Source organism: Mesoplodon bidens (assembly GCF_964165515.1).
Source record: "Mesoplodon bidens genome assembly, chromosome: 8".
Classification (NCBI taxonomy): Eukaryota; Metazoa; Chordata; class Mammalia; order Artiodactyla; family Ziphiidae; genus Mesoplodon; species Mesoplodon bidens.
Window position 1 is genome coordinate 53,996,125 of NC_138165.1, and position 22,348 is coordinate 54,018,472.

General features: G+C 35.8%; 1 protein-coding gene across 1 annotated transcript in view; it reads left to right on the top strand.

Moving 5' to 3' along the window:
* The window catches only part of LRP1B (LDL receptor related protein 1B), a gene marked incomplete at its 3' end in the record, with an annotated part of 2,330,707 nt that overhangs the window by 198,107 nt on the left and 2,110,252 nt on the right, over positions 1-22,348 (top strand). The window contains exons 4-5 of the mRNA XM_081243013.1: positions 14,889-15,183; positions 15,405-15,569. The remainder of the gene's footprint in view (positions 1-14,888; positions 15,184-15,404; positions 15,570-22,348) is intronic.

Sequence of the window (22,348 nt, forward strand, 5' to 3'; positions counted from 1 at the left end):
ACGGTATTAGTAGGCCCTTTATGTATTATGAAAGAGTCACATTTAGCAGGTACATCATCTGACAGAATCCTAAATGTTTCATGGAAAAACTTTCATAATTGTCGAGAAAGTTACATCTTGAATATATATAAGCATCTACTTGAAGTTAAAGGTATTTGAAGCTTAAAAAACTTTTCACCTTAGAGAAAATCGTACTGTTCATTAAGACAGGGTGGATTCTATTGAGTGGTTGAATGAATTCCATCTCTCCCCACCGCATACACCTCAACTGGAATATGTCTGGAATTATTTTGGTTTTGCTCTTCCCTTCATGTCTTTACAAAAAAGAAAGAAAGTGATGAGAATTGCATGGTTCTGAGATTTCAGGACAGTTCTTTTTTTTTTTAACATCTTTATTGGAGTATAATTGCTTTACAATGGTGTGTTAGTTTCTGCTTTATAACAAAGTGAATTAGCTATGCATATACATATGTCCCCATATCTCTTCCCTCTTGTGTCTCCCTCCCTCCCACCCTCCTTATCCCAACCCTCTAGGTGGTCACAAAGCAGCGAGCTGATCTCCCTGTGCTATGCGGCTGCTTTCCTCTAGCTATCTATTTTTGTTTGATAGTGTATATATGTCCATGCCACTCTCTCACTTTGTCCCAGCTTACCCTTCCCCCTCCCCATATCCTCAAGTCCATTCTCTAGTAGGTCTGTGTCTTTATGCCGTCTTGCCCCTAGGTTCTTCATGACCATTTTTTTTTTTTTTAGATTCCATATATATGTGTTAGCATATGGTATTTGTTTTTCTCTTTCTGACTTACTTCACTCTGTATGACAGACTCTAGGTCCACCCACCTCACTACAAATAGCTCAATTTCGTTTCTTTTTATGGCTGAGTAATATCCCATTGTATATATGTGCCACATCTTCTTTATCTATTCATCTATTGATGGACACTTAGGTTGCTTCCATGCAGGACAGTTCTGTTAAACTTGCTTTTTGGTGGATCTGTCTAGTTTAATAAAAGCAACTACATTTTACTTGTACAAATGTTCTGAGATGGAAAGATTTATGTTTTCCCTATTTTGCTTATACATCTTTAACAAAGTTCATTTTATACACATATTAAGACATTGTGAGTGATTTTTAAAGTAGAACAATATTCACAGAGCAGAATTTTTTGTTAGCTCTTGTTTTTGATTATTTGGGGATAATTAATTATATATGGATTTGCATTATTATTTTGGAATTTTAAAGAACATCAGAACTGATGATATTAAATAGCTTTACTAAACCTGCTCTATAAAAATAAATAAATAAATAAATAGCCTTGCTAATTTAAAAAATGAAAATTAGAGTTGTGGAGGGAAAGGGAGGGTTGTATTCTGTCTGTGTTACCATCTGTGTGTTCCTCTCTGTCCATGATAGCTTATTGTCACCATGAGAATCTTGGTGCTGAGAAAAGCATAGTATAAAAGTAATCACCATAAGAAAGTGTTTCTCAGGAAACCCCTCTTGAACAATATGAATATTGAGTTGCAAGAAAATGATGAAGACAAAGGAGAGAGATTCTATCAATATACTTTTCATACACCTAAAAGCCCTGCTGAGAATTTTACTTTCATTTGTTTTCACTTCGCTGTGTGACTTTAGGCAGTGTACTTACCACCTTTAATCAGCAGTTTCTCATCTGTAAAATGGAGGTAATAATAGTATTTACCTCAAATGTTATCTTGAGAATTAAAAGAAATATTGCTTGTGAAATGCTTAATACAAGGCTTGACAAAAAGTGCTCTGATATTTATTATAGTCTATGAATGAGCTCTGAGTTCAGCCAGCAGTCACTTATTAAAAAAAAAAGCTAAATATAATATGATGCGATAAGTATTACAGAAGCCATTTGATGTACTAAGCAGTGAGAGGACCCTTTACCTATTGACCATGATCTGCTTTCTGAGGCAGCCAGGTGAATAACCTCTCATCTTGTGCTTTTTGTCCAATAGGTGCCCACATATCCTAATAGTGCAAAAATATCAGGGGCAGAATAACAGGAGAAAATTGTAGATTAGGAGGTCAGTAAGAAAAAGTGCAAACACAGATACAAACCGAAGGCTGTATAGCAGCTTTTCAAGCACAGTCTAGCAGAGGAAGACCTGAAGGAAAATAATTCTCATTTCCATGACCATCAGTCCTTGGAAATAGGAGTTTTTTCCTCATTCTAGCAGTCTCATTGTTAGACCAGAGAAATGTGGCTAGCAGTTGCTTCCCTCAATGTGCTCTTCAGATTAAATTCTAAAATGTAGGAGATTGAAAAGAAAACAATAAAAATTAGCTACTCAAGCTTTGAGAATCATTAATCAGCCTTAAATGAGAGAAAAAGTAGATGGTATTAAAAAAGATTTTGCTAAATAGTTATGTTGCAAGATAGAAAAGCATCATTTTGAATAATATTTTGTTATAAAAAATAAAAATTAGGAATTGCCTATTTTTAAATATATTGAATTAATTATCTATTTTATCGAGTAAGAGGTGAAAGATGAGATAACCACATGATTGAACGTGCATGAAATCTGTTTGAGGAAAAGTGAGCTTGTTGAAATAGAGTTATTTAAAGAGAACAAAATAAAGGAGAATAATTAATATCTACATTATAATTAGGAAGGTAGAAATCAAAACTCTAAATAATAAGAAAATGTGAAGAAAAAATCTGATGTGCTCCCCCATAAAGTTAAGTAATAGAATAAAGACATTTCAATGATCAGAGAAAGAACTTCTATAAATCAATAATAAAAATACAGACATTCCAAAATTTATATAGGAAAAATTGAACAGGCAACTTACAAAAAAGATACACAAATAGTCAATATGCATATGAGAAGGTGCTCAATATCATCATTCAACTTTTTTTTTAAATTTTAGTGTGGCTACTACAAAATTTAAAATTCCATATGTAGCTGGCATTATAGTTTTAAAAAACTATGTTTGATAAAAACATTTAATGGTATTATGGATGTGGTTTATGTTAGTCCACTACTGTCTTCCTACTCCCATTATCTGCATTGTTGATGTCTATTTTACTTCTACATATGTTATAAACACTACAATATAATAATATTGCTATTATTTTTTATAGAATTTCTACTTGCCTTTTTTTTTTAATTGCTCATCTCTCTTACCAGGTTTGTGTTTTCTTTTCCCATTATTATATAAGACACTTTTTTTTTTCTGGATCTCTGTTTTAACAATAAAATTTTAATTAGAACTTACAATTTAAAAATTACTTCACCCATAATTTTTTTTTTTTTTTTTTTTTTTTTTTTGTGGTATGCCGGCCTCCCAGTGCCGTGGCCCCTCCTGCTGTGGAGCACAGGCGGCTCTGGACGCGCAGGCTCAGCGGCCATGGCCCACGGGCCCAGCCACTCCACGGTATGTGGGATCCTCCCGGACTGGGGCACGAGCCTGCATCCCCTGCATCGGCAGGTGGACCCTCAACCACTGTGCCACCAGGGAAGCCCTACCCGTATAATTTTTGAGTTGGCTTGCAGTGATTGAATCTTATCCTAGTTATGGGTCATATTTTCCTATTTCATTTTCCTAGCTTGTCTGGAAATTTGGATGCTGGACAGTATCAATCTTATTTGAATTCTTGGTAATAAATTGCATTTATTTAAATTGTGTTGAACATTTTTTTGCAGTAAAGTTAAGTTACTTGCACTTTGTTTAATATTCTTGAGGTTTGCTTTTAAGCTTTGTTAGGTGCAAAGCAGTCTTTGATCTAGGCCTAACTGAGCTTTACTACTGAGATGATATTTTCAGAGAACTCTATCAGATGCCTTATTTTTGGAGATTTTTCCATTTTCGCTAGTGGTAGTCTGAAATGTTATTCCCAGCCATGTGTGAGCTTTGGAAATTTTTCAGCCTCCTCTTTTCTGGTAGGTTTTCCCCCAACCTTGTGTGATTTCTTTTAACAGATACATTGATTAGTGCTCAGCCTGAGAATTGAGGGGTTCCTGTTCAGATCTTGTTACATTTCCCTCTGTTCAACAACCTCTCTCCATTATTGTGCCACAAATTATAGCCACTGTGACCTCTGTAAACTTTGAACTGTCTTCTCATGTTAGTGACCACCAAGTTCTTTGTAGGTTTTCTCTCCTTTCACTACAGCCCTGAAACTGCCTCTAGGCAGGAAGCTGAGGCAATCAGAGGGTTCACTTCATCTGTTTCTATTCACTCAGGTACGACCATCCTGTGCTGTCTGTTGCCTGATATCTGAACAACGCTGTTTCTAACATTTTATCCAGTTTTTCTGTTGTTTGAGGCATGGACATAAATCCTTTTATTTCATTCAGACCTTAAATGAAAATTAATAATTATCATTTGATTGATTTGTCTCTATATTCAGCAGACTAATAGTATAGTGATACTAGTAGTATTCAGATACTATTTTGAAGAGGTTCAGAAATTCTTATTGATACAGAGAATGCAGAAAATAACGTGCCCCAGAAAACTTTGTAAACATTGAGTAGAGAACCATGAAATAAATAAAAAGTTGAAAAATAGGTTAGTAAATATTTAAATATTTGCACGGATAATTTATCAACTTGTCACTTGGCAAAATTTTGGATTCAATATTAAGAAGTGCTTTTTGAGAGTAGAGATTATTAAGAAATAATTTAAGTTACTAAGGTAAGTTATTCTAATGTTATTTTTACCCTAGAAATCATTAACTAAGGAAGAAACTTTCTTCCATAAATGCTTTGAATAAAGTTTTCTGGAATAACAGGGCTGAAAGAGGATAGCTGAATTTTTCGAAGTTCTGTATTTTTGTAATGTGCTCCTCTCTCACTCATCACAGAATGTTTAATCAGCTAATTTCTGTTTTCACTGATGAGCCCTCACTGTGCCTGGCTCACTAAATAATCCAGTCACCATCTACACTTTAAGAATGACAAATAGGGCTTCCCTGGTGGCGCAGTGGTTGAGAGTCCGCCTGCTGATGCAGGGGACGCGGGTTTGTGCCCCGGTCCGGGAGGATCCCGCATGCCGCTGAGTGGCTGGGCCCGCGAGCCATGGCTGCTGAGCCTGCGCGTCCGGAGCCTGTACTCCACAACAGGAGAGGCCCCAGCGGTGAGAGGCCCGCGTACCGCAAAAAAAAAAAAAAAAAAAAAAAAAGAATGACACATTATTCTTTTTCTCCAGGATTCCCTGTTCATCATGGTCTTCTTAATGAAAAAGATAACATATATCTAGGTTTAACATGATATAAAATTTCAATGAAAATGAATATTTTACATTATTGAAACTTGCTTCTCTGTTTACCCACACTCAATAATGTTAAGAAGTTCTGTTTTGCATCTTTTTCATCTTAAACACTTTCTTCTTAAACAGTTTAATATTTGATATTTGTGATATCAGAGTTACCCATTTTTGAATACCAAAAATTGTATAATAGTCTCACAAGCAGTATTTGGGGTTCTTAATTCCATTCCAGATGGCTAAGATTGCAGAAATTTGGTTTCTGGATTAATGTCAAGTTACTCTCTAGGTGAATGCCTATGAAACTATCAGGGGAACTAAAGATGATATTAAAAGTCATATTCATTAATTCATGTGTTAAATATTTATTGAGTTCTTACTGTGTTTCAGAGACTGTACATCTGAGTACATAATGATAAATATAAATGTTAATTATAAATATTTAGGCTTAGTTAACATTAACACCCTTTTTCCTTGCATTTAATTTTCTATAATGGGTCAGCTACATTTTATAATATTTAATAGGTAGTAGTCAAATTGAATATTTAGTCAGGAACTCTTTATCACTCTGATTTAACCCTATTTACTCCCCTAATTCCAAGTATAAATCATCAAAGTGCTTGTAGTGTGGTCTTGGACAGTTTTGAAAAGTTTAAATAGTGTTAGATTGTAGTTTTCTCAGCACGGTTTAAAAAAAAATCAGCACAGTTGATCTGACTGCAGCAGAAATGAAGCCCCACTTTCATTTTCATAAAGTCCTAACTTTACATTGGCTCTTTGGATAGTGCTTGAATCCTCACATCACTAGAAGAGTAATATTAATAAATGAAGGTGATTTTTACACGCAGAGTAAAAGGGAAGACTCGGGAGAAGGTTCCTTCAGCAAACCCCCTTCTACAGATGTGATCTGGTTTATGGTGGCAACTTGGCACTGAACATTTTTTATCATCAAGTCCCAAAAAAACATCTTGATAGAGCATTTCTGCAAGTAGTTTCAGAGGATTATTTATGGCTCTGCAAGGATCCCAGATTGCCTCATTTTGAGGCAATTAAGACAGGAATTCAGGCAGCCGTTATTTGCATCTTTAGGAGAAAATCCATTAACACAAGGCCAGGGGATCACTGGGGCCCAGAGACGCTACCTTGAATAATAATCTTGGACCCCAGTAAACTCTAGCTAGCAGAGCCAGTGACGCCTTTTAGAGCAGCCTGCATGTAGATGGGCACAGAAACAGAAGCTGAGGGTCTTTTAGGATGATAACTAATATATTTTTTATGAGGCAGACTGAAATGAGACTCCAGAGAGAATGACAGAAAAGACTGATCAGAGAATAAAATTGGTGACAAGAAGATTGGAAAGTAGGATTCATTGCAGAACATATAAATCATGGGGAAGCTTGTGCATGGAGAGACAGATAAACTCCAGAAATCCACATTTTGCTAGAGGTCAGATTAATGAATTATCAGTGTGAATACTTAAATTCTTTAGTATTTTACCACATGTAGGAGGAGGCCAACTGTTGACTAGAAAGAAAACGCCATCTCTGTCAGGAGGTTCAACATCACAGTAAGAAATATCTGCACACAGATTTGGAATAAAACAGGAATAATTTTTTCAAAACTGCATTTTTAAAAAATTAGCAGTCCTCGGCCTCTGCGTTGGCAATTAACATACATAGTGACTCACTTTCACAGTTGATAATGACACCGATATTCCTGCTTGTTGAAATAAAGATTTAGCTATTGTTAGATGAAATAGGACCAATGTATTTTAAGAGCCAAGGGCTAGGATTTCTAGTAGGGATAAATGTGGTAAGGAGGAAAGGTGAAGTAAAGAGACCATTTTTCTTCTCTTTAAAAAATGTCCCCTGTTCTTGGTCTAACCTTCTTATATGAAGTTCCCCAAATAAACGATTCCAAAATCCGTTATGTTCAGGTAGTGTGCTAGGCACTTGAAGTACAAAGATATTAAAATGTTGGTCTTTTCCTCAAAAAGCTCATAAATGAGGAAACAGGAAAACAAACAGTGCAAGTTGTGTTTGATAAGCTCAATGCATGTCTTAGGTTTTTCTGCCAGCAATGAAGAGGTGAAATATGAGGTAATAACATCTAATTTCCTTCTCCATGAGCTAGAATACTTGTGTGAATAATCAGAATGCTAGAGAATTTCATCCATTCAAGCCCTCTGACGTGAATACAAATGCAGTAAAATGAAACCTAAAATACTAGTGTTGTTTATTTCTAAGAATATTGGGGGTAAATGTGACAACTTACTAAGCTATTTATTTTAAAGACTATAAATACTTTTAATTAGGAATACTTACCTAAATCTCACCTACTGTAACAGGTTCTTTTCATGCTGTTCAAACTTCTTTTTTTTTTTCCCTAAGGCAAAACCATCCACCCAACAGCAACAAAACACTTGACTGGAGTTGTAACTTTGACTCGAATAGGATTCTATAAACAGTTTTTATGGTGCTTTCACTGACCTTCATGATTGTAATAACAATTATATCAGTAGTGACAGAACATAGATAATAGTGGTTTTTGCATTTTGAGACAATGTAATATAAGTTATGTTTATATATACACATATATGTGTTTATGTGTGTATGCACAATATATACTCATACTTAACTATGTGTATATAGGTATGCTTTTATTTTTGCTCTTCTCTTCATTCATCAAAATGTAGAGGAGGAAGAGGGCTCTTCAGGGAAATGGTGAAGATGGAAGGAGCAAAAATGAGAAGATCAGGGATAAGTGAATTACACTGTGGAAACCTACCATTAAATATCAGATTGTGACTTGAGTGAAAAATAAACATTTGTTGCATAATACCTAGCCTGACAAATACAATCTTTTCATATCTTAATCAATATAAATGGTTTCCCCTTCTAATGTTTTGCATCAGTAATTATATTAAGGCTCATTAAGATTTCCATATTTAATATCCCTTTAAGTTTTTTCTAATATTTATATATTTTTATGTCTTTATTGATAGTAGTTCTGTAATTTTTAGTTATTCTTATAAACAGATTTTTGTTTTTTATGAATCTGTGAAGCTCTGTCTTTTCTTTTTTTAACATCTTTATTGGAGTATAATTGCTCCACAATGGTGTGCTAGTCTCCATCCTATAACAACGTGAATCAGTCATACACACACACATGCTCCCACATCTCTTCCCTCTTGCGTCTCCCTCCCTCCCACCCTCCCCCACTCCCCATCCCAACCCTCTAGGTGGTCACAAAGCACCGAGCTGATCTCCCCGTGCCACGTAGCTGCTTCCCACCAGCTATCCATTCCATGCCTGGTAGTGTACATATGTCCATGCCACTCCCTCACCCTGTCATAGCCCACCCTTCCCCCTCCCCACATCCCCAAGTCCATTCTCTAGTAGGTCTGTGCCTTTATTCCCATCTTGTCCCTAGGTTCTTCATGACCTTTTTTTTTTTTCTTAAATTCCATATATATGTGTTAGCATACGGTATTTGTTTTTCTTTTCTGACTTACTTCACTCTGTATGACAGACTCTAGGTCCATCCACCTCACTACAAATAACTCAATTTCGTTTCTTTTTATGGCTGAGTAATATTCCATTGTATATATGTGCCACATCTTCTTTATCCATTCCTCTGTTGATGGACACTTCGGTTGCTTCCATGTCCTGGCTATTGTAAATAGAGCTGCAATGAACATTTTGCTACATGACTCTTTTTGAATTCTGGTTTTCTCAGGGTATATGCCCAGTAGTGGGATTGCTGGGTCCTATGGTAGTTCTATTTTTAGTTTTTTAAGGAACCTCCATACTGTTCTCCATAGTGGCTGTACCAATTCACATTCCCACCAACAGTGCAAGAGTGTTCCCTTTACTCCACACCCTATCCAGCATTTATTGTTTCTAGATTTTTTTATGATGGCCATTCTGACCGGTATAAGATGATATCTCATTGTAATTTTGATTTGCATTTCTCTAATGATTAATGATGTTGAGCATTCTTTCATGTGTTTGTTGGCAATCTGTATATCTTCTTTGGAGAAATGTCTATTTAGGTCTTCTGCCCATTTTTGTATTGCGTTGTTTGTTTTTTTGATATTGAGCTGCCTGAGCTGCTTGTCAAATTTGGAGATTAATCCTTTGTCAGTTCCTTCATTTGCAAATATTTTCTCCCATTCTGAGGTTGTCTTTTGGTCTTGTTTATGGTTTCCTTTGCTGTGCAAAAGCTTTGAAGTTTCATTAGGTCCCATTTGTTTATTTTTGTTTTTATTTCCATTTCTCTAGGAGGTGGGTCAGAAAGGATCTTGCTGTGATTTATGTCATAGAGTGTACTGCCTATGTTTTCCTCTAAGAGTTTGATAGTGTCTGGCCTTACATTTAGGTCTTTAATCCATTTTGAGTTTATTTTTGTGTATGGTGTTAGGGAGTGTTCTAATTTCATACTTTTACATGTACCTGTCCAGTTTTCCCAGCACCACTTATTGAAGAGGCTGTCTCTGTCTTTTCAATATGACTTTAGACATATTTTCATTAATAAAATATTTGCAATTACTTCTACTATATATATGGTTTTTCAGTTTTCCATGTTTTCTCATTATTCTCTCCTTTTCTGCCTTTGAGAATTTTTCAATTCTCTTTGTTTCATTCTTGGTATTATAATAGTTTGTAAGATAGATATAGATATGTAGATATATATCTTTTAATTATTAGCTTTAGGTTTTTTAATCTACATAATAAAGCTAAAATAAGCAAAATGAAAAAGAAAATCAGTCTTCTTTTTCCACTATCCCCTTCCATCCCCCAAACCATCATCTTCTATTTAATAAATTACTCTGGTATTTGAGTTATAGGATTGTATATATTTTTAAGCAAATCAAAGTTACTCATATTTAATGTGCTTTATTTATTCCTTTGGGTTGAATTGGTTTTTTGCATTTTTTCTTTTGAGCATGTTCTCTTATAATTCTTACAGATTGGGTACTTTTTAAAAAATAAAATATGAGTTCTTGCATGTTCTCTCCCTTAAATGATAATTTAAGATTTTATGTTCAAGATCAGTTCTTCAAAATTCTGAAGAAATATGTTTACAGTCTTGCAGGAAATACTGCCCAAAGCAAGTTTGTTTTCAATGTCATTTAATTCTTGTAGTGTGTCTACATCTTAAAGTGATTTCTTTTTTTAGTTTTGGAAGTTCAGAAATTTTACCACAATGATGTGTCTAGTTATATATAATTGTATATCTGTGTGTTTAAAATTCCTGCCACTCAATACATGGCAAGCCTTTTCAATTTAGTAATCTCATTATTCTGCAGTTCTACTTAAATTTTTTTCCCCATTTTTAAAGAACATTTGGCCCCTCCTTTTATCTCCTCAGATCTTCTGTAACATTTTTAAAAAACAAATCTTAAGACTGCTGAGTCTCTCTTTGGTATTTTCTTTCTTTTTTTTTTTTGTTTGTTTTAATGCATGGGCATCTTTCCCTATTCAAAAATTTAGCTCACTACTGTAGTCAATTATGATGTTAAGCATAGATTTTCAGAGTTTTGTTTGTTGATAGCAGTTTAAATTTGTACAATCACTGCTGCTGACAGAGCTTTGACAATAATCACGATTTAAAGTATTACTCTGTTTGTCCTGTTAGGTCTGTTTCCTCAGATGTTAGTTTTTCTATTCCTTTGTGTCTCTTTTATATTGTTGGTTTTCCTCAAAGGGTTCAGAATTCTTGGTCGTGTGATTAGGTTGTATTTGTGATGTCTGTTTATATCACCTTGAAATGCTTGCTTTGGGCTTCCATAAGGTGGTGGTAACAATATGAAACTTCTCTATCTCATAGAGTTATTATATGAAAGAAAAGAGAGTACACTTTTTTTTTTTTTTTTTGCGGTACGCGGGCCTCTCACTGTTGTGGCCTCTCCCGCTGCGGAGCACAGGCTCCGGACTCGCAGGCTCAGCAGCCATGGCTCATGAGCCTAGCCGCTCCACGGCATGTGGGATCTTCCCGGACCGGGGCAAGAACCCATGTCCCCTGCATCGGCAGGCGGACTCTCAACCACTGCGCCACCAGGGAAGTCCAAGAGAGTACACATTTTTAAATGCTTGCTACAATTAAAATAAACATGAGGCTTAATGGTAAGAAAAAAAAAACACTATTATCTTTAGTTTTTGTGTTATTTTATGCTAACAACTGCAGATTAAACTACCTTCCTATGTTGTTTTGAGTTCCATTTCTATGTCAGATAATTCCTTGAATACTTCATTTTAAAAAATATCTATAATGCTTAAGTTGTGACTTAAAACTCAGTAATATTAAAAAAAAAACCTGTTCCTGAAAATGAACTTGACCTACACTCATATAGAATCCATGCAGTTTAAAACAAGAAATACAGCTTTTGCTCCCTTATTTCTGCTTATGTTTTTATCATTAAGTCTATGTCCTTTAGAAATGGATTTTCATCTTTCGTCTATGCTCAGAAAAATATCACATATTTCTAATATTTTTATTGAGGTCAATATAAAGCTTCAAATATGAGAAGAAAACCACCATTATGATCTTACAGTCACTGTTCAATAACCAGTGTAAACAAAAAACAGACATACCTTTATGCAAAAAGATATATTTAGCATTGCCTTGACCAATAGCTGCAAGAATGCCACACTTCACTGTCTCGATTTGCATACAGGTAGCACAGTAACACCCATGCATACCATATATCTTCACAAGTGAAAAGTTACAAACCAAAGTTTAAAATACATTATACCACTTAAAATGGGAACTATATGCAACCAGATTGACTGTTAATATACTAAGTGTATTCTTGTTCCAGGAACATTTTTACTAAGCAAACAAACAAAATATGCCTTTTGTGATGGGGATACAAAATATAAAAGGAAGGGTTCTTAATATGTTAACTGTATAACTCCTGTGATTTATGATGTAAAGATACCATGGAAACATTTGGGAGGAATAGCAATAAAAACTGGGAAAGTCACAAAAAGCTTTGGAGGGAAAGAAAACTTGAATTGATTCTTAAAATATGAGTATGGGATCTATATAAAATGAGATTTTATAGGAGAAGCTGATTTTTTCAAAATTCCTCATGGGTCACTTAACCCATATTCCACAATTATCCATGTCTTCCTATTCACTCTTCAATTTCTAACTCAATTCTTTTGAAAACACTCTTCTGTCTTCTTGACATCAACCACCAAACCAAACAACCTGTTGAATTCTGCTTGGCTTCTAGATAAAGTCCATTTTAATACTTGGAAGTTTGTTTTAAATTTAAATGTTTTGCCTCCAACTCAAGGGTGAGGTTTTATCAAGAGGACTAATGAAGTACTGATCTCTGTCCAGTGCTAACCAGGATATGGGGGTATCAATAGCAATGGGGAAGTGAACAGCAGAAGCACTAAGAGCCAGGGACCCACAGCTCGCGGGGAATTACAGGCTCAGGCAAACATGATCCAGAACAAAGGGGAAAAACAAAGAAAAAAACAATGGAGCAAACATTAATCAATTAAGCAGCTGTCATCATGGAAAAAAGGAACTTTTCTTTTAGACTTGTTTGATAGAACTTTTCTTTTAGACTCGTGTCTGAGTGACAAGGCCTGTGTGTTTATGGTTCAAGAGAATTCTTCAGGGGTTCTATAGTTGCCATTGATATAACATAAAATAGAACAGATTAGAGTCAGGGTTCTAATAGCGATTTTACCACTTATTAACTGTGTAGATTTAGAAAACTATTCATCGAATCGGCTTACTTTTTCTAACTAGCTATAATCTCATCAGATTGTTACGACGATCAAGTGGAATATTGAAAGTAAAGTATATAATCATTCCCTTCTCTTCTGACAAATAACATATAGAACGAGGACTAGGTTTTTCAGGAGTCTCCTTCTACAGCCAGTAGCTGCTGATTTATAGATGTGCTGAGCAAAATGCAAAACCTTGTGTTAGAGAAGCAAGGATGTAATAGGTACATAGGGTCTGGCTACAAAGAAATAGTATCTGGGCCGGATTGCTACATCATCCATTAAGGTACTGATAATTCCTTCTCAACTGATCCCAGGGTTGTGGGTTTCACACTTCTGATTGAGGGATAAGAAAGTGCTTTAGAGACAAGGAGAACCACTCAGCACAAATAAAGAATACCTGCCTCACTCCCCCCACCTCTGCCCCAACTTGCTTGTACGGCTGATGATGCCTCTGTGGTTTTTGATCGTCTTTATTTAAAAAAATCTCAGCACCTCATCTTCTCCTGTTGCAGGCAGGAAAAAGATAAATTTTTGTTTACATATCATCTTAAGTAAATTAGTGTGTATAGGCATGATTTGTATAATTACAAGCAGTTAGTAATTAGTGTAAATAGAGATCATGTCATAACTAGCAAACATAATTAAAGCACATAACAAGTCTAGAAAAACCTATATTTTTTTGTAAGATAAAAAGTTCATTAGATGAATTCCAAAATCATATCTTGGAACAAACTTGACATCAAGCATATTGTACTTCATATTTAGGTAAAAATTGTTACAGCACAAGAATGTTTCTTAGGAACTTTTTTTGTATGTATTTTAAATAATTTTATTTAAATCAAGGAAAATAAAATGCCAATAACATAAACTTTTTCACTTCTTTTCCTCCTATTCCCACGTGAGGGAACTGTGATTCACTTACATTGTCTCTTTGAGGGAAGTTTTATTTTCGGTTTCACCCTTTTTAGTGTCCTAATAGAAATTGCTTTTTTATATGTTTATCCTACACTGGCTTATGTTGCTATTAAAAATATGAATGCCAAATTTTTACACCTTCAACAAGATCTTTTGAGTATAGGAGACTTGTACTTTTTACATTCCTCAGGCTCACAGCCCCAAATATGATGACTTCAAATATCTAGTAGTTGTGTTACCCATGACAGTTCCGTGTGCCTGATGCATAGTAAGACCAAACAATGTCGAAACGTTGGAGTCTGGAGCAGAGAAAGGTTTATTGCAGGGCCACGCAGGATAGGGTTCGCTCATGCCTTAAAAATCCTGAACGCCTGAAAGGCTTTCAGCAAAGCCCTTTTATAGGAAAGGTGAGAGAGGGGCGTGGTTAGTTGTTGCAAAGCTCTTGGTGAGGGACCCTTTGTTCTCGCAGCTGTCCATGTAGGTCAGGTCACAGTCAGGCCACGATGTTCCTGTAAACCTCCTTCAAAACAAATGCAATTTTTTATCTAAAGGTGTAATACTCTTTTTTTTTTTAATTTAATAATTTGTTTTTGGCTGTGTTGGGGTCTTCGTTTCTGTGCGAGGTCTTTCTCCAGTTGGCGGGGAGCGGGGGCCACTCTTCATCGCGGTGCCCGGGCCTCTCACTGTCGCGGAGCACAGGCTCCAGACGCGCAGGCTCAGTGGTTGTGGCTCACGGGCCCAGCCTCTCCGCGGCATGTGGGATAGGGCTCGAACCCGAGTCCCGTGCATTGGCAGGCAGATTCCCAACCGCTGCGCCACCAGGAAAGACCTAAAGGTGTCATACTCTTAAAGGTCATAGCCTTGAGAATTATACAATTCGGCTTGTATTATATAATACAATTATACGACCGCGGCTTCTAACACTTAACAAATCCTGTGAGCAAAGTGACATCATTACCCCTCATTTTACTTGTCCAGGGTCCCAAGGATCGGCTTTCCCCCTCCGAGGTTTAGGCCTCGGCTGAGAGGGGGTCCCTGCGCAGGCCGGTTACCCTTGCCCAGGAGCACTCATCTAGCACCCAGTCTGGGTCCTCCCACCAGTGCGCAGGCGCGGCTGAAGAGGCAGATCTCAGCTGGCAGCGCCCTCTGGGCCAGGTCCCCAGACTGCGGCCAGCCATCATCACTGAGGGAGCAGGACGTTCGGAATCCAGCCGGCCCTCAGGCTGCTCCGCACCCCCAACAGGCGACGGGGTCACAAGCACAGCGACCCAGGGTGAGTGCCGCCTGGCGCACTGCGATGCTGACCGCTGGTGGAGGGGGACCATTAAGGGCCGCGCACTAACAGCTGTGCACTAATGGCCGCGGGCTGAGGGCCACGGGCTAACGCTGCGCTCGCCCCTCCCCCATTACAGTTGCGGAGTCAGTTTTGTTTTGTTTTGTTTTTGCGATACGCGGGCCTCTCACTGTTGTGGCCTCTCCCGTTGCGGAGCTCAGGCTCCGGACGCGCAGGCTCAGCGACGGCCATGGCTCACGGGCCCAGCAGCTCCGCGGCATGTGGGATCTTCCCGGACCAAGGCATGAACCCGCGTCCCCTGCATCAGCAGGCGGACTCTCAACCACTGCGCCACCAGGGAAGCCCGCGGAGTCAGTTTTTTAAAGGTGAGTAAAATGTGTAAACTAGTAATAATTATTTAAGTAAGTTTAATTTGTTTCAATAGATACAATTGATATAATCAAAGGATAATAATGTTCAGCATTTAGAGTTTAGAAAAATATTTTCTTTCACATTACTTCTTTGGGTCTCATATCAGCCTCCCGAGGCAATTATTTATAGTTGAGGGCAGAGACCCCAAGAAGTTAGCGACAACAAAGTTACAGCCTGTCACTTGGAATGCGACTGGTAGATGTATAAATTAAATCCGGGAATTTTAGCTGTTAAATATCTAAAGACCTGAATCCATTTAATTGCAGATTAGCTGTATTTTTTGAAAATATATAAAATTGCATTTATAAAAGAGCTACTCTAACTAGTGTTATGAATAATAGATGCATCTTTGAAATAACTCATTCAAAACAGACATACAAATTTGATTCTCTTTATTCATTATAGTTATGTTCTACAAAGTTGCTGCAAACACTGAATTAACAAATACTGAATCATTGCTCCTAGAAGAAACGTAGGGTTAGATTCCTGCAAGCCTTGGCCACAGCATTTTTGCACACATAACCTTGTTTTATGTGTGTTTTGTTTGACACCTTATTTAATACATACTGTTGATTCATTAACACTGAACTCACTACCAACAGCACTATAACACATGCCTCAACAAAGTTTATCTAAAACATGTGCTCTCAGTAAAGCACATCACAGCCTTTTTTAATTCAGAACACAGGCAGTACTTCAACACTGCTTGGGGGCCATTTTAAACAGAGACATCACCAACAAAAAGCCCCCCAAAATGGCATTAAATAGCCCACAAAACATATACTTGTTTATGGTACAATAGCCAAAACAACCTTCTCCTTGTTCCACCCAAGCTGGGAAAGTGTGTGTTATAGGAACTCCTATTTCTTACCTCTCTGTACATATTCATGCCTTTAAATTATTGTGAAAGTATGAGTATTGATTTTGGAGTTATAAATGCATTTTAGTCAGTAGGCAAATTTGCAAATACAGAATCCATGAATAATGAGGATTAAATGTATTAAATTCCCAAACAAAAACACTCTGTTATGAATTAAAGATATGGAGATGAGTAACAATTATTGCTGATTTTGAAAGTTTTGAAGTCTACCTGGGAAGATGGGATATCGACAGATAATGACAGCTCAGTGTAATTGTGCTCTTATGACTAGACAGGAAGGAGGAAACAATTCAATCTTTAGTTTGCATGTGACTATGTCTTTTATTCCTGTCTTTCAATATTATAACTTGGAGCAGTATGATCGTTTCCTACCACAATTTTTACTACTTTAGATTTATGAACCTCTTCCCCCTTGTTGATAAGGAAGAAGTCTCAAAAAGCACTGCCTCAGCATTCCTCTATTTTTTTAGGGATCAGCGAGGCAAATTAAGGCTTCATGGAAATTTGAACTTAGAAAAGTGAAACATTCCTTACATCTCTGTATTACCACCACTATTACATTTTCCCACTGAATTATGTCTATAAATTCTACTAGAAAAAAATTCACCAATACCTTCTTTCTCCATGGAAGGCACCAATACCTTCCTTCTCCAACACCTTCTTTCTCTACACTACCACAATATTATTATTTCTCTTTACTTCCTGGTCTCATCCAAATATGACCTATCCATTTCCTAAACTTCCTCATCTAACTCAACTTCGAACTCAATTATACTTCTTTGGGTAACATAGTGCTTTAAAAAAAAAAAATTATGTTTTAGATCTGAGATCTAGTCCCTTAGGTATCAATACATTTTATACCTGTATACATGGAAATCTATAACCTTCATTTTGTTTTCCAATTCTCTAGCTTGGGGCTGCACCCTGAAAAATAAAGTGCAATTACTTTGCAATGCTCCTTTTTTTTTTCTTCATATGGCACACCTCTTTTCCTCCAGGTTCTTTTTGTTTGTTTCTTTCTTTCTTTTTTTGTTTCTTTCTCTGAGAATTGTTTTTCCCTCCAACTCATCCTTTATATTCTCTACCTCATGTACAACAAAATAACACCAACAGCCCTCATAACAATTTAAGACTGTTGTTGATGTAAATAAGACTCCTCCCTCATTATCTTCAGCAGAGCTCAGTGTTTTCCTGGGAACCTCTCATTAATTGAAACTTGCTCTTAACACCAGTGCTTTTGATGGCAAAACATCCTTTAAACCCATTTGAGTGTGATGGAGAGTTAACTTTTAAGTTCCTACATGTTGGTTTGTTGTTTTAAAGTGCCATTGCTTCCTATTAATCCAGTTAAAATTTCACAGTGAACCATCACTTCTTTTTGTCTGTCCCAGTTTTAAATTGCCTCACATATTATTACTGTGTATATTCTTTTTCTTACAAAAATATACACATTTGTCTATATCAGCATTGAAATTAGCTCTTTGTTTCCACTGCTCTAACGTAAAGCCTCTCTGAATTTAAAATTGACCTTCAACAATTATTAAAAAAACTATTTATTTAGATGAACTTAAATATATATTTACTTTCCATTCTCAAATGGTGAATCTTCAAAAGAACCTACTATGTTACCTTTCAAGACTATATGTATCTAAAGAACTTTTCATGTTACCCTCCTCAGCTACCTAACAGCACTGTCATTGATTTGATTGCTTTGATTACTTGTTTGATTGATTTGATTACTTGTTAAAATGGGATTCATTCTGGTCTTTTAATTGATATTTACATAAATTTTTAATTCAGTTTGATCTCCTGTGATCACCTCTGTGGCAAAGAAAGAGATGATGCACTTTGTTGAAGTCTGTTCTGTAAAACCTCACAGGTTATTTACCAGTCCTAGCTCATTTAGAAAATTGCAAATTGTTCTAGGATATTTAGGCAGCAAAAATATATTAACATTTTATAGTTTTGTCTCATTAGAGGAAATAGAGCCTTTTGAAATATTGTTAATCAGTTGATCTTTCCTCTCAATTATTAGATTTTTCAAGTTACTTCTAAAATTACTGGAAGTGGTATTTTCAAGGTGCTATAAAGTAAAAAAATGACATTTAAAAATAATAGATTTTTTCTTATACTGAATTCAGTTCTCTCACTACTCTTGGTGACTAATTCATTGCTGCTGTCATTTAAAACTTTGATCTTATAATTTTTAAGGATTTAGAATTGAGATAATTAGAAAGTACATGATAATGACTAATTAGAATACGAACAGCACTATGCCTGAAGCACAAATAGCGAGTGAGAAATGTGTTGCATTTTTTTTAATGTTTGGAATTATATGTCTATTTGAGAAATGCAGTTATTTTCAATAGCAATTTTGTTCATACAAAGAAGTTTTAAAACAGGATTACAGCTTGAGACCTCCAAATTTGTTCAGATATGTTAAAATTTCACTTATGTCCTTTTAATTTTGATATATACAAACTGAATTTGAAACTGAGATTTTTGCCTATTTATAAAAAAGAACATGTGGGGTTACATTAAAATGTATCTCATTTTTGAAATGTATTAGACAGCAAGCTACTTTATTATGGGCCAGTTGGTTGGCATTGGTAGGGCTACTCAGGGCTATTCTGAAAGATATTTCACTAAATTAAAGTTCTGACTCTTTACTTACCTTCTCACCGAATGACTTTGGGCTAAGGTATTTACAGCAGTCTTAATACATATTTATATATAGAGATATTTTTGGTAAAATTGTAATACTAAGGAATTTGGAAAGATTTTTGGATGAATTGTTGAGTGTTAATGAGTATGTTTTGGGTGTTGTAGTTTTGTTGTGATCATTGTTTTGCCACTAATTCCAACTTAAAGTCTTTTAATTAGGCAGATTTCTACAAGATCTTGTGGGCAAGAGCAAACTCATTGGAAGAGCTAACTCTATAAATTGTTCAAGTACCTCAGTTATTTCTAATTTAAGATTGCTCAACCTTCTAACTTTCTCATATAATATCTTTAGCTTTCTAACTCCGGTCAAGGTCATAAAATAAACCTCTAATTATCTGTTCTAGAAAAAAGAAAGTGACACTCCAAGCTCCAGATAATATGACATAAATAGAATAAAATAGACCATTTATAAAATTTCTATAGCACATTGCAATAATCCATGAGAACATTTACTAAAACCTATGTTAAAAAAAAGTATAGGTAAAGACAATTTTCAAATAAGCTTTAATTATACAGAATGTGGTAGCTTTAGTTTGTCCAAATATGAATCTCAAAATTAAGAGTATTTTCTGAATTGACCAGGTAACATTGGATTTTTATATCCCATTTCACTTGGAAAAGTGACCACATTCCCTGAGTTGTGTGAACATGAAAAATTTTCATTAAACTAAAAACAATGAAACACAGAATATATACTAGAGAGAAAACTGAGAAAGAAATGATGGCATCACCACCTTTTTCAACTTCTTTCCAAATACTAACTGAAAGAATATTTTTAAAAAGATGCCAAATCAAAGAGATTTTCTGTGCTAAGATGCTAGATCAAAGAGATTGTCTACGATATAACCATGGTCAAGAGCTATAACAAGGCTTATTGGAGGTTACTACATTTTCTTGGAAACAATTTTCTTGGATTTGCCCTCTGAGTTATCAGAAATTTAATATATGCATGCTTAATGTGAAATTTTGAAGGTATGGCATGTCAGAGAGAGCCTATATTTAATATGCTGTCTAACCAGGCTCATTGTTGTAATGCATACAGGAAATCAGGTTGATAACTTGGTAGACAGGTTATCTCACATCCCAACACCAAGCTCTGAAATTTATAGATCTAAAAAAGTAGCAATACATCATAGCAGTGCTAGAAAACAAGGAGGGATCCACAGAGGAAATGTAAATATCAACAGAGTCCCTAAATAAAATTAATGCTATTTACTGGAAAAATAAAAACTATCTAAATTGATAAGAATCAATTTAAAATATCTGGATAGCATAATAACTATAGAAAGAAAATTGAAAATGTGATTCAAATTTTGTACCAAAACATATATTAGTCTCCAAAGGTTATGTGGCTGAGTTTTCCAAAACTTTAAAGGAATAGAAAATTCCCCTCTTATATAATCTCTTCCATATAAATAAGGGAAGCTGCTTTATTGTAGGACATGTGCAACTTCAGCTTTATGAGTCAAAAGCCAGTCACTCTATATATACTTTCACCATCAATAAATAAGAATTCTCATTTCATACTTACCCACCAACACTTTGTGTTATCATACGTACTTATTTTTATAAAAGATGAAAATGTCATATCCTATTATTATTATTATTATTTATTATTATTATTTTTTGCGGTAGGTAGGCCTCTCACTGTTGGGGCCTCTCCCGTTGCGGAGCACAGGCTCCGGACGTGCAGGCTCAGCGGCCATGGCTCACGGGCCTAGCCGCTCCACGGCATGTGGGATCTTCCCGGACCGGGGCACGAACCCATGTCCCCTGCATAGGCAGGTGGACTCTTAACCACTGCGCCACCAGGGAAGCCCCATATCTATTATTTTAAATTATATTTTCCTAATTACCAGATTATCTGTTCATATGTTTATTAGTAATTACTTTTATAAACATGGCTAAATCTAAAATACAACAGTATATACACTATGGTTAGTGGAACATACATTATATTTGTTGAGTAGGTACAAATACATATATAGCAATGGTAGTCACCAAATTCTGCATCATGACTATCTTCTGGATGGGTTCAAGCTGGAGTGAGCTTTACCTAGAATTGAGGAGATGAGATTTCTGTTCACAGTTATTTAATCTCTTCTCCCCTTACATCCATGAAAAGAGTAAATTTAGCCATCCTATTGATTTTGGGCTGGGCAATGTGATTTGTTTTGGACAGTATAATATGGATGGAAGTTAAAGTATATTAACCCTTACGAGAAACCCCATATTTCCACTCACCTCTCTGGAGCAATCTTCCATTTCTTCCATGAAAAGTAAATGTTCCAAGTAACTGCTGCCACTCAACCAAAGCCCAAAACTGATACAGGTGGAATAGACCTAAACTTAACAGCAGCCTTTAGTAGAGCTGATGAAGCCATCTCTTAAATACATGAGCAAGAAATGCATTTTTATATAATGATCCTACAAATCAATAGGGAAAAAATGACAAAGGAAATGAACAAATACATCACAGGAGACAACAAACAAATGAGCACCATAAGAAATATGCTGCTCAACTTTGCTAGGAAAATGCAGGAAAAAAATCAAGGAAATTGTAATTAAAATGTCGAGCAAACCAGCATTTTTCTCTTATCAGGTTGGTAAAATTGATAGCTTGATCAGATATAGTGTTAGTGTGGATATGGAAATCGAGTACCATATGCCTTTGCTGAAAATAGTTAACATTAGGTTTTTTGGAACACAATTTGACAGTATCTCTTAAAAGAATGTGCAAACCTAAAGCCCCAGAATTTCCACTTCTAGGTATCTATCTTAGAAAAATATCGTTCACATACATGGAGTTATGCAAAACTATATTTACTGTAGCTGTATTGGTGAGAACTTAAACATACCTTCCTGTTCCATTGTTAAACAATATTGAAAATTGGCAAAATAACTTAGGTACTTGTTCTAGGAAGATAAGACTAAGAAGAAACCATAATAGCTTACTTAACAATAATAACAGATTTCTTAACAAAATTTGCTTCCTCATCTCTCTCTGCCACCAATCCGAAGGTGTACGATACATATGAATTCTGCCCAGTCCCACCCAGTTCCTTACCGTATAAGACTTTCTTTAAAAATCACCCTGCCCAGGTCTTAAAACCCTGATCCCCCTTTCTG